A 16236-nucleotide genomic window follows, 5' to 3' on the forward strand; every position below is an offset into this window, starting at 1 on the left:
AGGCTGCCTTCTGTTGTAATGGACTTGCGACGTGCGTTAGCTTCATTCCACAAGTGCACACTGTAAGAGTGAGAGTAAATCAGGGCAGAGAATATAACAGTCATTATAGATATTCTTTATACACTCAGGATGGTTATGAAGATATTTCATTATAATCTCAAGAATAAACTGGATTTACACACAAAAGTCTGCAAAATGATACTGAAAACGGATATCATAAATATGATATAGTGGTACACTAATTTGTTTTAGTTCATTTTTGCCCCCCAAATGTGGCGGATTCATTGTGTACTCCTTCCCATCATGTGGCCTTGGTGCAAAAAAGAATAAAAACACAGATTACATTAAAGATCACGAAATTGGCCTACAGTAGTTTTTTTAATCATATAACAAGCTATGTCTTATATGGAAGAGAGAGAGAGAGAGAGAGAGAGAGAGAGAGAGAGAGAGAGAGAGAGAGAGAGAGAGAGAGAGAGAGAGAGAGAGAGAGAGAGAGTGTGTGTGTGTGTGTGTGTGTGTGTGTGTGTTTGTGTCATTTTGTTTTTTATGTATGATTGTTCACAAGCTACGTGCAGGTAGACTGAAGCTTGAGTCAGCATCATCATCATCATCATCGGTGACGTAAATTCGACGTAAATCCACCACTTCAGTCATGCATTCAAAGCCTTATCTGTGAAATAGTCAAAAAAAAAAAGAATAACGGTTCAAGTACTACAACTCTCTCATGGATAATTCTGTTATACCCACGTCGTGCTCCTAACACACACACACACACACGTACGTTCCATGTGCAAGCAATTTCTATTCAACTCATGGCCAAACCAGGGCAAATTGCAACAGGGATAAGATAACGTGCATGTGATATGCCAGTACGTATAGTGAAACAAGTCGGGATCTGCAGGCTGAGCATTGTTATCGTAGTAGATTTGTATGGTACACAACGTTTGTTTCCTGTTGATAAAGGATCAGTTGGTCTCAGTGAAGCCAAATCCCCTTCAGTGCAATACGTGTCATGCAAAAGCACTAGATAGCTTTTATAGGGCTCTTTGATTGGTTGTAAATCACTGTGTGGATGTTCTATTTCTATACCTTTATATTCCATCCCGTCTTTAGATAACCTCAAACACAATGAAATGAAAGTTCTTTTAAGATATATTGTAAATTATTATATATCTAAAATGAAAAGGTAAAAGATGTATTGGTGAAAATCTTGACAGAAAAAAAGGTTTTGCTAATTCTGAAGAACAAAGTTATATGGAAAATTGACAATATAAACAGGATATCTCTAATGTCTCATGTACCATGAACATTATGGAGTGAATCCTTTCCACTAATCCATGATTATAAGGTCTTCATCACCACAAAACCTTTCTATAATATCCTTTAACCTTTATTGTTTAGTCAGTAAAGAGACTTTTGACTTGTGTGGGGCTGATAACTTACTCTCCTAATCATTCTTCATCATAGTCAGCTTCCTCTAGTGAGTTCGTCCTGTCAACACACACACACACGTCCATGCAGGTCACCACATCTGTCAAATGCAGCGAGTGGTACTGCCTCCAGTTTTGTTGCAGTTTCTGAGGAGCTGCTTAGAGGTCTGTTATGATGGACATCACTTTCCCTTCGCTGACTGTCCAGCCGTACAGACGATACGTCTTCGGATGTCACTTGTATCCCTATGGCCGAGGTCGATGACATTGTTCGTGGTGTGATGGCTCCTTTTGATACCCATTACATGAGATGTTTGTTGTCGTTTGAGATTAAACCTCCGTACAACTCAGAAGATGCGGGCCCTATGCTCTAGGGCGGCCCACTGGTGGTGAGGGACCTAAACACAGGGCGGTTGGGCTTGCTATGTGCACAATATCTAACATACTGAAGGAAAGAATGAGGACCACTTCTCAGGTACTTCTGCTATTCTGTACATTTAAGATACATTTTTTATCCAAACTTCTTTTACATTTGTGTGGGAACAACGGAATGTCTTCCTGCACAATGATTCAAGAAGAAGCTTGATGGAAAGTAATGACACATCTGTACTCTCTGGACTAGAAGCCCAGATTAATCGACTGTCCTACCAATGCAAATTGGAGTATCACAGCCGTTCCAGAGAATACATGTTAAGAAATTTCTATGATAATTCCGGTAGGGATTCTGTTGCTTTAAGAGGGGACCGTATGTACGTCCCTTTCGATTGCCTGATAATCTATATTTCATTCATCACAAGTCTTGCAGCTGTTCTAATGGTCCGTGCTATCTCATGCTGTTACTGACAGCGAAAGCCATAGGCAGGAATGTTGCAACAGTGAGAGGCAACCATGTTGGCCTTCCCATTTATCTACGTTACGAGTATCATCTCTCCAGAGTCTTTCTTCCACTCGTACTTCGTGTATCTGAGTAACGTACAGTGTATTCGTCCATCTAGCCAATGAAATACTTAGCAACTTGGAGAAACGCATCACTCCTAATCACAACTGTTGGCCTATCAACCGCTCTCTTCTATACTTAGCAGACGCCTGATCATGGCAGTAATTTTGCCCAGGCAAATAGTTTTTGGGATTTGTCCTCCAGTTCTAGAGTCTACAAGACACAGAGTGTGATGAAATAGCAACTGCGTCAGAAAGATCCTGGCTGTACTGTATTTGGGGACCAATTGTGCTCATCCATTTATTTTTTCAGTTCCTTGCAAACATGATTACTCCTCTCTCTCTCTCTCTCTCTCTCTCTCTCTCTCTCTCTCTCTCTCTCTCTCTCTCTCTCTCTCTCTCTCTCTCTCTCTCTCTCTCTCTCTCGTTTCTATCCATTATATATATATATATATATATATATATATATATATATATATATATATATATATATATATATATATAGATATAGATAGATAGATAGATAGATAGATGGATAGATAGATAGATAGATTGTCGGGACGACTACAGAATAAAAAGCCTCTCTTGTAACCAGAAACACTTGGAGTCACAGAGGCACCTCTACACCCACACAACCTGGCCATGCACACTGCTCATCTGACCATCCCAGGAGATTCGCTTGCCTTGGATGTTCCCTAACAGCACCCTCACTCCACTGGGGGCTGCCTAGTGAAAACTGAAGGACTACAAATTACACAGGCCGTAATCTTGACCACCACTCATTGTGAAACAACAGACCAGAAATCCTGGACTCCATTATACTACTGATGAGAATCGAATCATCGAATGAAACTGTGTTGATACATGATCAACACTGAATCACACATACTTACTGAAATGATAATAAAGAAAAGCTATGCTATAATGAAATGGTTTTGCTTGGAGACTGCCAAGTTAACATTGATGAACTTGCATACTATGTGTAAAGTTAAGGATTAGATCAATATCTTTTTTTTTTTAATCCGAAGCTCGCAATTTTGTTTGGGACTTGCGTTGAAAATATAACATGTGAAAGTAGTTCACTATACTGCTTAACTTCACCAATATCACAAAGAGAAAACACTTTCAGCATGCAGTTTTCAACCTAAGTATATTCCACTTAAATCAATCCATATTTCTAGTATTTTTTCTCCTCACATCATAAGAGTAAGAATGAATTACAGACAAGAACCTTTGAAATATGTACTGGGTGTAAACCTTTTTGTCCAGGTATTACAATCATTCTAAAAAAAAAAAAGAAAGTCTTAACGCTTGCACTGAAAAAAAGAGAAAATCACGCAGTCAGCCTTTAACTTCGAGACATTAATGAATTTCAGAGGCATGCAAATGATGGCAAACAGCTTAGTGAAGAATATGGATACCTAACTCATAAACTTGTCTCCTTATTCTAGGTAGAAATATCGGTGTGTTTTACAATAACAGCGCCTCCAGCTATTTCAGTGGCGACGAATGACTGGGCGTTGGCTATATGTATGAGTCTGTCCTTAAAATTTATTCTCTCTGGATGTTAAACCATAAACTAGCGATAACTCGTCTATGTGTACGTTCGTACACGCCAACACTAAAACAGAAGAAAGCACACGTTAATTGCTCGCTGAGCATCACTTCCTAACCACCAAAACCACTAGTTACTCTCTGAAATACGCCCTATAATCACTCCTTGGCGCACACCATCACCTTATTCCCTGTCATACGATTCAACTGTAACCCACTGGGGTCTGGACTAAGACCTTTTTGTGACCTCTGTAATCCTTTTGCGCTACCGCTCACAGGATCAGCATGGGGTGCACAATGAATTCGTTTTACGACGCACATTGACTGACCATTCTCTGGCGCGAGCGCCATGAGTGGCCCTCCTTCACCTTCCTCTTCAATTTATTAGATAACCAGAGATACGTCATTTACTCTCATCTTTCCTCAGCCTCAATGATCAATAGAATAGAGTCTCACAGTCCCCGCACTCAGGGCAACCGAATGATCCACTCGTCAACGGTGAGGGAGAGTTGACGATATTATCCTACATGGTGGGCGGGACCATAACTGCAGAAGTTTTCGACGCATAGTTTGACTACCTAACCACCTGTAGTTTGATTGGTTCATTGTCAATGGGCCGTGTTTCGGTTTCTTTTTATAATAAAAAGAATATTTATTTTTAATCTAATACTAAATGGTACTCATTTTTACCATTTATGATAATGATTGGGTTAGGGTGATTATCATATTGGTGAAGAGCTGCAGGCGGACGAGGACCAGGGCAAATAAGTAGGCGGAGCACCTGTGGTCTGCCTGGTTCCATGAGCCGTCTCACTCACACACTTACACCTAATCCTTGTGTCAAGGATTATGGACGTAAACCTTGTCCTGCCTGATGACAGAACTTCGGTATAGCTAAAGAAAGCTTAAGTAATACGGCTTTGCAAGTGCATAACCCTCCCCCATACTACACACACACACACACACACACACACACGTACCTGCACATATCAAAAGACGTGATATTACGAAGGTAAATCTTTCTCCCTGTAACACACTAATAGTAATCACACACCAGAAACACACTCACGCACACGAAAAGAATATACGAGGAGGATTACATATGCGAAACGGAAGACAAAGAAACTCAATGATTGAGTCTATGATACATGGCTGGTGAAGGCAAACTCGAGTGAGTATAATGTAGGCGAAGCAGTGAAGGGTGACCTCAGTGTGGAATATCATCCAGCAGGAGATAATAGTAGTGGTATTAGTAGTATTAGTAGTAGCAGTAGTAGTAGTAGTAGTAGTAGTAGTAGTAGTAGTAGTATAGTAGCAGTAGTAGTAGTAGTAGAAGTAGTACTGTGGTAGTAGTAGTAGTAGTAGTAGTAGTAGTAGTAGTAGTAGTAGTAGTAGTAGTAGTAGTAGTAGTAGCATAGTAGCAGTAGTAGTAGTAGTAGCAGTAGTAGTAGTAGTAGTTGTCAGGAAATATACTGACAAGGTTTGGCAAACAGGAGAGAGAGAGAGAGAGAGAGAGAGAGAGAGAGAGAGAGAGAGAGAGAGAGAGAGAGAGAGAGAGAGAGAGAGAGAGAGAGAGAGAGAGAGAGAGAGAGAGAGAGATCTGAAGCATGCACAGTTATCTTCTTATTAGCCGTACTTCTTATCAGATATGACTACATAACAATGAGAGGTGATACGTTAGAGTGTGGGAGTACTGTCCGATGAAGTCTCCACTGTAGCAACTGAATGTAAACTGCGTGCAGTGCATTTGCCTTAGATGTCTCAAGGGATTGACGCCCTCGAGGAATTATTCATGAAGCATTATATTCCTCGATAAAGCCAAAGTAAATGATATCTTCTGAATTAGCCTGATTATCAGAAATGTTGCCGTGGCACATTACAGACGCATGTGGCAGAGAAGATAACTGCATGGCACTGCTGGCACTGTCTATGTACTTTAGTATGACGGCACTGCACATACACAAAATATATATTCGTATTCATTTGACATGTATATATATATATATATACATCTAACGCAAGAGGTGCATCAGAACTTCCTTGCCGTAGCTGTAGGTCTACACGGTGGTCAGTTGAGGTTCCTATCATACAACAGGAGTGACACTCGAGTAACATGACACTCACCCTTGACTTAGGTGGAGTGAGACCTTACCTTGGCGACTCGCTCAAGGTCCTGGACGTCAGCGAGCAACCACAGGCCATTATCAGCTAGTACCTTATCCACGTCAGCTCCAACCTCAAGAACGTTAGGCATCACCTCATCATCCACGTCAGCTAGCACCTCGTCCAGGTCAGGTGGAGCCTCATCAGCGTCAGCTAACACCTCAACCGCGTCAGTCAGCACCGCAGCCACGTCAGGTAGCTCCTCAGCCACGTCAGGTATCGCCTCAGCCACGTCAGGTATCGCCTCAGCCACGTCAGGTATCGCCTCAGCCACGTCACCCTAGGTGGACGTCAGCCACATCTTCATATTCCGACTTATATCTATATATCTTCCTCACTCACTTACAATAACATTCTCTACAAACATGTACTGGTTAAATATTGGCGCAGTAACCCGCGAATGGGACATAATCAGACCTCCATTGAAAGTTTATTAAATGTTCAGCTCAAACAGATTTTCACCTTGCGGCAGCTGTAGGTTTGTGTGTTTAGGTTCTCAGGTGAGTTAATAAGATTTTACCAATAACAGATGTCAGTAATATCAATAGGTGTCGTTTATCATTATCATTATCATTATTGTAATTATTCTATTATTATCATTATCATTATCATTATCATTATCATTATTATCATTATTATTATTATTATTATTATTATCATTATTATTATTATTATTGTTATTATCATTATTATTATCATTTTTATCATTATTATTATTATCATTATTATCATTATTATTATTATTATTATCACTATTACTATCATTATACTATTTTCATTGCAATGTCTGTGAAGTCAGTTCCTCTGAAACACAGTAATAGTTCTGGTAAACAAGGAAAAGGTAGTGAAAGCTTTGCGGAAGATGAAAGCCGGCAAGGTGGCGGGTTTGGATGGTATTGCAGTGGAATTCATTAAAAAAGCGGGTGACTGTGTTGTTGACTGGTTGGTGAGGATATTTAATGTATGTATGGTTCATGGTGAAGTCCCTTATTTGAAAGCCGTGCTGAGGTAATCCTAATCGTCCAATTTCTTGTTACTGAATATTCATTGTATTCATTGAATGATTCGTGGGTAAAGGCGATTTGTTTTTTTGCACCGTCGTTAAATGAACAGAAGCATGGCAAACTTTATCATTCGTTATCAATATGTTGGGTTCAGTTTTGGGATTGCTCTCAAAGAAAACCCTGACGTAGTTAATGAAGAGAAATAGGGAGGAAGGGTAACTAAGAAGTTCTGACGATTTTAAAAGAAATGAAACATGTTCTAAAGAAGGCAATTCATTCACGTTAACTTAAGCTGATAAGCTAGAATCGCAATGCTGAGCAATTCTAGTACAAACATTCTCAGTCACATATATAATGCTTATCGAGTATCTTTCTTCTCCCTGTGATCGGTTTTAATGATAACAGATCTTAGCTAGTCTGATATTAGTTTCGAAAATGACGAATGTTAATATCATTCGTATATCGATAGTAAGTATGATCGTACATGCAACAAGCACAACAGAGCTGTTTGGAAAAAAAGAATACGCGATAAAGAAAGACATATACTTGTGTAGTGTTCTAAAGAGCAGGTCAAAGATAGCTAAATTTACAGATTTTTCTTAAGGCAACTAAAGGTTTTTTTTTTTCAAAATTTTTTCTTAAAAGCAACTGCCTTTCTCTCCTAATTTTCTTAAAGCAACTACCTTTCTCTCCTAGTTTTCTTAAAGGCAACTTATCTTATTTCCTATTTTCCTGAGTCAGAACCGATTTCTTATCCCACTTTTTTTTTTTTCACAGCAACTGATTTTTCCCAAAATGTTTCTTAAAAAAATAATTTTGACAACAGCTTTTCTCCCACTTTTTCTTAACAGCAATTGATTTTTTCTTCCACGTTCGCAGATCAGAGTAATTATTCATGGTGCATAAACAGACAGACTAAGAGGTTTATGAATTCATTTCTTATCTAGGAATATAATTTTGAAAATCGAAAAAATTATGAACGAAATAGTCGCCTATTTTGCAAGTCATCACCCACTCTTTGTCTTAAGACGATTGCGAAAAGCTGAACTGAATTAACGATTGATGTTGAGAATTAATGCAAATAAATTTTGCAAAATACCTCTGAAACAAGAGATAAAGAGTATTGAGAAGCATTATAGAAATTAGGTAGTTACATAGGATCAAAATTATACATGATATCCTGAAAGTCATCTATGATATGCTAAATGCATTTAGAGGCGCTACTTCAAGCGCCAGTCACACATGAAGAGTGTTTATTGTCTTCGTATTATCTAAACAAAACCCGAAGAAGGTGTTCGATATTGTTTTCTTTATCGATTGGTGGATGGCGGCCCGGTACGACCATCCCGTGCCAACTGATAGACCTGAAGCCCAAAAGAACCAACCAGCCAACTTCATCTGCTTGACTGGATGGTATAAATGAAGCTCTCTACTCTGACTGTTCACTCTGTTTTACATCATGGCTACCCGTGTGAGAGTTGATGGGAAGTAAGAGGTAAGGTGTGAGCATCACCAGGCTCTTACTGGGTTCTAGATATATTCAAGTTCATGCACGTACAGAGCAGCTGCTATTGATGTGGGTGAGAGATGGCAGAGGTGCAAGTGTGCGAAGGGCTGTTGGTGTCATGACGCTTATGAAAAGCGTTATCAATTAGAAATCGTCCCAGCGCTCTGCTGCCTAGTACGTGAGTGAGTTCCGCAGGACGTGGAACTTACAATTACCTGGTGACTTGTGAAGGTGACTCATCCAATACATTTTACACTTGTCCTACATAGGGATATATGTGCCCCCAGCATCTCGACCTGCACTACCGTCGTCACTGCTTAGGCATGGAGGGGGCTCTAACTGTCATATCTTATCATGCACCTGATTGTAACTTACAAAAACACAAGATCGACCAATATAATTCTTTCTTACTGCATGACATCAACGGCACAGTTGTGTGTGTGTGTGTGTGTGTGTGTGTGTGTACTGTCGCGTCGTTATACAGACTCACCGTCCAAAAAGGGATGGGGACTGCACTGACCCACACACACACACACACATACACACTCACGCACACACACACGCACACGGATCTCCCCCCAACGAACTTTTATGAGTGACTATACAGCTAACACCACTGCACCAGCCCAGAGGTACAGCTAAAACCACTGTACCAGCCCAGAGGTACAGCTAACACCACAGTACCAGCCCAGAGGTACAGCTAACACCACTGCACCAGCCCAGAGGTACAGCTAACACCACAGTACCAGCCCAGAGGTACAGCTAACACCACTGTACCAGCCCAGAGGTACAGCTAACACTACTGCACCAACCCAGAGGTACAGCTAACACCACTGCACCAGCCCAGAGGTACAGCTAACACCACAGTACCAGCCCAGAGGTATAGCTAACACCACTGTACCAACCCAGAGATACAGCTAACACCACAGTACCAGCCCAGAGGTACAGCTATAGTGAACCAGAGCCCAGAGGAAGAGCAACGGGAAGAAGTGAAACAGACCCAACCTCGGAGACTGAATACTGTCACATAAATCACAAGGCACTAACTCCATTCAGCATAATTACACACACATATGTAAAGAGAAAAATGAAACGATGCTGGGGGAAGAAAAAAAAAGATAATCTTACGGTACACCACAAATACGTTGATATCAATTACAGAAAAACTAAACATATAACTAAACAGTAGCTTCATTATTAGATTTTGCCGTAGTTGCAATGCTAGGCAGTAAAGTGTACGGTAGCCAGGTTCAAGCAGTTTGGAGACTAGTAGAACCTACACACACACACACACACTCTCTCTCTCTCTCTCTCTCTCTCTCTCTCTCTCTCTCTCTCTCTATATATATATATATATATATATATATATATATATATATATATATATATATATATATATATATATATATATATACATATATATATATATATATTCATCGTGCTATTCGCCATTTCCCGCGTTAGCGAGTTAGCGATAAGAACAGAGGACTGGACCTTTGAGGGAATATCCTCACCTGGCTCCCTTCTCTGTTCCTTCTTGTGGAAAAGGGGAGCAAGGGAAAAAATTCCGGCCACTTATCCTTTACGTGTCGTGAAGAGCGATCAAATGTGGCGTAAGCGAGAGCAGGGGTATTATTTTCCAAAAGAAGGACTACAAGAAGGAGTCAAGAGAGGATTTTCTTTCTCTCTGCCTTTAAAGTTCAGTCAATTAAGTTTTCCTCACTCAGCTTTCTCTCTTCGTCCATTCCTCTGCTACCACGGGTGTGCTCGTCTACCCAAACCATTTTCAAACGTGTGTCTTGCTTGGTTTCTCGCTGTGTAGTCTCTGGTCCTTTTGTTTCGGCATCTGTCGAAGAAATTCTCACTTTTGACATCATCAGACTGGGTTGTGCGCTTGATGGTCATGATCAAGTCACCCCTCACTTCTCGACCATCCATGGCAAGCCAACTCGTAACTCACTGTGAGTCAAGTGTCCCGCTTCTGGCATCGTCTCTGTTGCTCTTCTCCAGACAGACTCAATTGATTCTATGTGATTTGTGTTTTTTCCTTTTAGTGTGTGTGTGTGTGTGTGTGTGTGTGTGTGTGTGTGTGTGTGTGTGTGTGTGTGTGTGTGTGTGAGTGGTTAATGATTGTGTTTTGCGGGGAGAGAGGTTTTACACTTGTGTTGCCTTTAAGTCTCGTCTTTGTATATGTATATGCCATGTTTTTCCTCCTTATATATAGGTACACACACACACACACACACACACACACACACACACACACACACACACACACATATGCATACCCTAGCCTAAGCCAGGTACCCATTTATCGACCAGCCCCTAAGGAGGAAGAACACATGGTCGGGTGTGGGGCAAGTTGCCACTCTTAGAAATGAAACCCAAGCGGTCGCACTGACTCAGAGTCAATAACACGTGTGTGTGTGTGTGTGTGTGTGTGTGTGTGTGTGTGTGTAATAGCTACGCAATCACCTAATGCTGGAAAGTAGATCGTAACTGCTCGAAGGACAGCGAAAAACACCGAAATGAAATCCCGGGAAAGTGACAAGGCATAGAGATAAACAGATAACCGAGACCCTGATACGTCAGCAAACTGAGTGAGCCAGGCTCTACACCGCCAGAACCACCACAACGCTCCCTCCCTCCCTCTCTCTCTCTTTACCTCACTCACTCCCTCCCTGGCACCAGTGTCCTCATCGCCTAAACGCGTGCAGGTGGCTTACCCCATCAAGCTCCCTTTTACACGCTGTATAACCTTACCATCTCGCCTTACTTGGTAAAGTAATTACTTCGATTTCTTCTCTGATGGTCGTATATAAGTATAATGCTTACATGTGAAGTGCGGATGGTTTCCAAGTGCTGTAGTGAGGAAGTGTGTATAAGTGAGAGCCACAGGTAGGTAAAACGTAATTTACATGTCTGTAGGAAGAATATACGTGGTCTTATACACAGTGTGGGAATACACAGTACATAGATAGTCTGGCTACTTCGCACGCTCATGGTCGAGAAATTGACACTCATGATCAGCATCTACCACACGCTCACTGTATCTATCATACAATACATACATGGGGGTTTACTAGTGTCTCGTTACTGATTAGGTAACATGCAATATCAACATTCTTATGTGGTTATGATACAAATAAATGAACGTGGTATAATGTGGGATTTTAGGTGAAGCTCAGAGCAACATCTCGCAGCACCAGTGTATATTACTCTCCCACATTCGTGTAGCTCACTCGCACGGACACACACTCAGACATGTAACGTCATTCCTCCGTATGCAACATACACACTTTTCGCACCTAACGGCATGACACATCACGTTGATAGGTTGCCCAGTCTGTTGATCTGTTCAAACTGACGGTGCATAGCCAGGCAACACCGCAAAGAGAGGCTAAGAAATGCAACAGATGTATGACACTCTCTGTAGGTCTGTGTGGCATATTAACATCTAATCTAACACTGTAGGTATAATACAATGTGCACTTGTACGTTTACATGCACTCGCTCCCAAAGAATGCTTCACCTTGTAAGTGCATATATATATATATATATATATATATATATATATATATATATATATATATATATATATATATATATATATATGAAAGGATCACAATTTTGCGCGTGATATGTATATATGATTATCATCATATATTCATTACTATTGTTATTATTATCATTACTATTATTATTATCATTATTATCATTATTATCATTATTATCATCATTATCATTATCATCATTACTATTATTATCATTATCATAATAATCATCGTTGTTATCATTATCATCATCATTGTTATTATTCTTTTTCTTCTTATTGTTATTATTACCATCTAGCCCCAGGACCTCTCTTCCCTAAGGGTTCTTGAAGCTTCAAGGCTGAAAAGCAATCAGTAGCAGGGAAAAGATGTATTCCTTTGTAGAGAGAAGAAGTTCTACGAGGTTATTCTTCGATGATACAACTTCGCAGATGGCTTTTCACTCGCGATGTAGCCATAAGCAGGCGTTCATGAACGTGGAAAAACATGATAGAACTGATAGAGTGCTTTTGTTAACAGTTTTACAAAGACCTGTTAAGAGTGAGGAGAGTTTTTCTCAAGAAAGTGAGGCGCTTGTGCGAGTGGACTGTTCTTGGAGAGGGTCTGTCTGTGGCAGGGTTGTGTGATATTACCATGGCTGTTTAATGTGCTTTATGGATGGAGTGGTGAGGGAGGTGGATGCGAGGGTCTAAGAGAGAGAGAGAGGAGAAGGTATGCAGTTTGCTGGGTGGCTGGGGGGTTGATCCCGGGAGGCAAGTCAGCCGTTGTTTACTTATGACACAGTCCTGGTGTTGTTTTCGAGTGAGAAACTGCAAAAACCTGCTTTCCGATAGACTGTGTTGAAGGTGAAAGTTGACAGTGAAAAGAGGCAGGTTGTTTAGATCGTATGAATGGAGAGAACCAGGAGGTAGTGCGAGTGGAGTGAAGGTATGGCAGCAAATGGAACTATCGAAATCTGAGATGGGTGGATGACACATGTTACGAAGTGCGTCGACATCTGGTGAAAATCGTCATTTGCTAAACTGAATGACCTTTATAGATGAAGAAAAAAGAAAAATCAGATGCTTTAAATCCCATCATCTTGTTTGACTTACATACGAATGTAGGAAGTAGATTTGGAAATAAAAAAGAAGATTGAGATTTATGAGGCGGGTGAAAAGCAATGGTGTCAGAGGTGTATTAAAAGATAAAGATGTTGCAAAGATGTATTCTTTAATAGCGAAGCGACTATAGATCCATCGGTGGTGTGGTTAGATGCGCTTGTCGAGGACGAAGTCAATTCATGTTTGTCGAAGGTGTCATGAAGATGCTTTGGGTGATATCTTCCTTCGTAGTGAACATAATGTGATGTAGTAGGTTAGCGGGAGACTTCCTAAACTCCCTCTGTAACGCTGGCGTTTTTTAGAGACGATTTTTACAGCATCGTTGAGATTCTTTCCTTTACGGAAGGTGACAGAGGTGCGTCAGTTAGTTTCACCTCAACAACCTAACTCTTAACCATGACTGTCGACCTGAATATTATGAGATCTACTTTGGTTAGTGAGACTCCCACATTTACAGTGGTTATCATACAACTCTACAGCGACGCTGTGAACGAAGCAGGTGGTCAAAAGAATCATGCGGATGACAAGGTTTCACCCTCAGTGAGTCCCACTCTAGTGCCCGTAACTAAGTAAATGTTTAAGGTAGAGCTGTCAAGACAGCTGTGTAATAAGGGGAAACCGCCCGCCACTTTGGTTCGAAACAGTCTCAGCGAGTTTAGTTCAGCGAATCGTGCTTAGTGGTATGAGTTGCAGTGTTCATAAGTGTTTCCACTATCCTCTTGTGTCCATTGTAAAGCTTGCTATGTTCTTCTGCTTTAGTTCTTTTCCATCATTATATATTTCCTTGCTCGAGACGTCTCTTTCTCTTCTGTTGCCTCACTTTTCAAAAAGATCTTTCACTGATTTGATGCGCGTCTTCTTGAAGCCTCTCTTGCTCTGTCGTGCTATCTCTCCCAACAACACCTTCTACTGCTCTCTGTTTCAGTTGCCAATGAATGTTCTATCATCTCTGAGCAGTCTCCCTGCTACTCTACTCTCTTTCTCACATCATGTATTTCTCGTTGCCCTTCTGTTTCTCTTCATACATCCTCTTGTTCTACTGTTTCTTTTCAAAGTTCCTCTGGCCTATCTGTTATCTCTTCTTAACCCTCAATCGTCCTGCTGCTTTAATTCGTCCGCTGGTTACTCTGCTGCCATCCTAAGCAGTCTTTCTATCGTTCTATTGTCCTCCCGGAGCCCCTACCCTTGTTGCATCTCTCGTCCTAAGCATGAGTCATCAGCATTTACGTATTCCTGGTAGGATGATCTTGCAGCCTGACCTGTGATGAAACGCTGTTTTCACACTCACCACTTCTCTTATATGAACACTTTCAGAGACGAAGTCGTAACTGTATAATCGAATATCTCACTTAAGGTGGGTCAAAGTGAAGTATTTCAGTCCTTGTCAACACCTAGCGAAAGTCGCTACACATTGCCCTAGCTATATTACACCTCAGTTTCCCTTTGGCTCCGTCGCTCGCTAATCCATCCGCTTTCGAGAACTCACGGGAAATACCTTCCAACCCGGCACATCGTTATCACCAGGCCACACTCCTCCCCACTTCCTTCTTTCACCGAAGCTCAAAAACATGAGCATTCTGGCTGATGACACGCAAGTCATAGATGTCAATATAAAGTAAGTAATTCCTTTAGATGATTGCGTTTGGCTTTTCAAAGAATTATCACGGAAACATGTTGGTCTGGGGCTACGATCATATACCCACTACGTAGTGACGCGCAAAATGTTGGGAATGTTGTTTTCTGCCTCATAATGATAAGGGTTTAACGACCTTACCGACACGTACTGATAGTGTGCACATAGTACTGTAGTGGCTTGGCAATATATGTATATCTATCTATCTATCTATCTATCTATCTATCTCTCTCTCTCTATCTCTCTCTCTCTCTCTCCCTCTCTCTCTCTCTCTCTCTCTCTCTCTCTCTCTCTCTCTCTCTCTCTCTCTCTCTCTCTCTCTCTCTATATATATATATATATATATATATATATATATATATATATACATACATATATATATATATATATATATATATATATATATATATATATATATATATATATATATATATATTTATGTATATATATATATATATATATATATATATATATATATATATATATATATATATATATATTTTTTTTTTTTTTTTTTTTTTCATACTATTTGCCATTTCCCGCATTAGCGTTGTAGCGCTAAGAACAGACGACTGAGTCTTTGAGGGAATATCCTCACTTCTCTGTTCCTTCTTTTGGAAAATTGAAAAAAACAAGAGGGGAGGATTTCCAGCCACCCGCTCCCTCCCTCTTTAGTCGCCTTCTACGACATGCAAGGAATACGTGGGAAGTATTCTTTCTCTCCTATCCCCACGGATATATATATATATATATATATATATATATATATATATATATATATATATATATATATATATATATATATATATATATATATATATATATATATATATATATATATATATATATATATATATATATATATATATATATATATATATATATATATATATATATATATATATATATATATATATATATATATATATATATATATATATATGTATTGCAAAGGATCACAATTTTGCGCGTGATCTAGTATATTCCTATGAGTCCACGGGGAAAATGAAACACGATAAGTTCCTAAGTGTACTTTCGTGTAATAATCACATCATTAGCGGAGACAAAAGAGAGAAATATAAGTCAGTTGATATACAACGAAGAGACGTAGCGACTGTCCAAGACAGACAACGAGCGTATCATAAACTTCTTATGTGGACAAGAAGGTGAATTGTTTACAAATTCTACCAATAATAAAGCTATCCAATTTGTATAGACCATCACTAATATTAAGATTATAATTCTTTCTGTATTTGATAATAGAAGATTCAATATTTCTCGTGTGAATAGGGTTAGAGTTAATAACTGAGATGACATTACTCCTTTCAATACAATTATCATAGTTTTTAACG

General features: G+C 39.8%; 1 protein-coding gene across 5 annotated transcripts in view; it reads left to right on the forward strand.

Annotated features, from left to right (window-relative positions):
- Positions 1-6210: 6210 nt before the first annotated feature.
- The window catches only part of LOC139747395 (uncharacterized), a 38032-nt gene continuing 28006 nt past the window's right edge, over positions 6211-16236 (forward strand). The window contains exon 1 of one of the 5 annotated variants that reach the window (XM_071659694.1): positions 6211-6341. The gene's annotated coding sequence lies outside the window, so the exon portion shown is untranslated. Of the gene's footprint in view, positions 6342-10961; positions 11493-16236 lie in introns of those variants that run through there. The other 4 variants (XM_071659689.1, XM_071659690.1, XM_071659691.1 and 1 more) reach the window with 4 other exon arrangements.

Source organism: Panulirus ornatus, chromosome 68, assembly GCF_036320965.1.
Source record: "Panulirus ornatus isolate Po-2019 chromosome 68, ASM3632096v1, whole genome shotgun sequence".
NCBI lineage: Eukaryota > Metazoa > Arthropoda > Malacostraca > Decapoda > Palinuridae > Panulirus > Panulirus ornatus.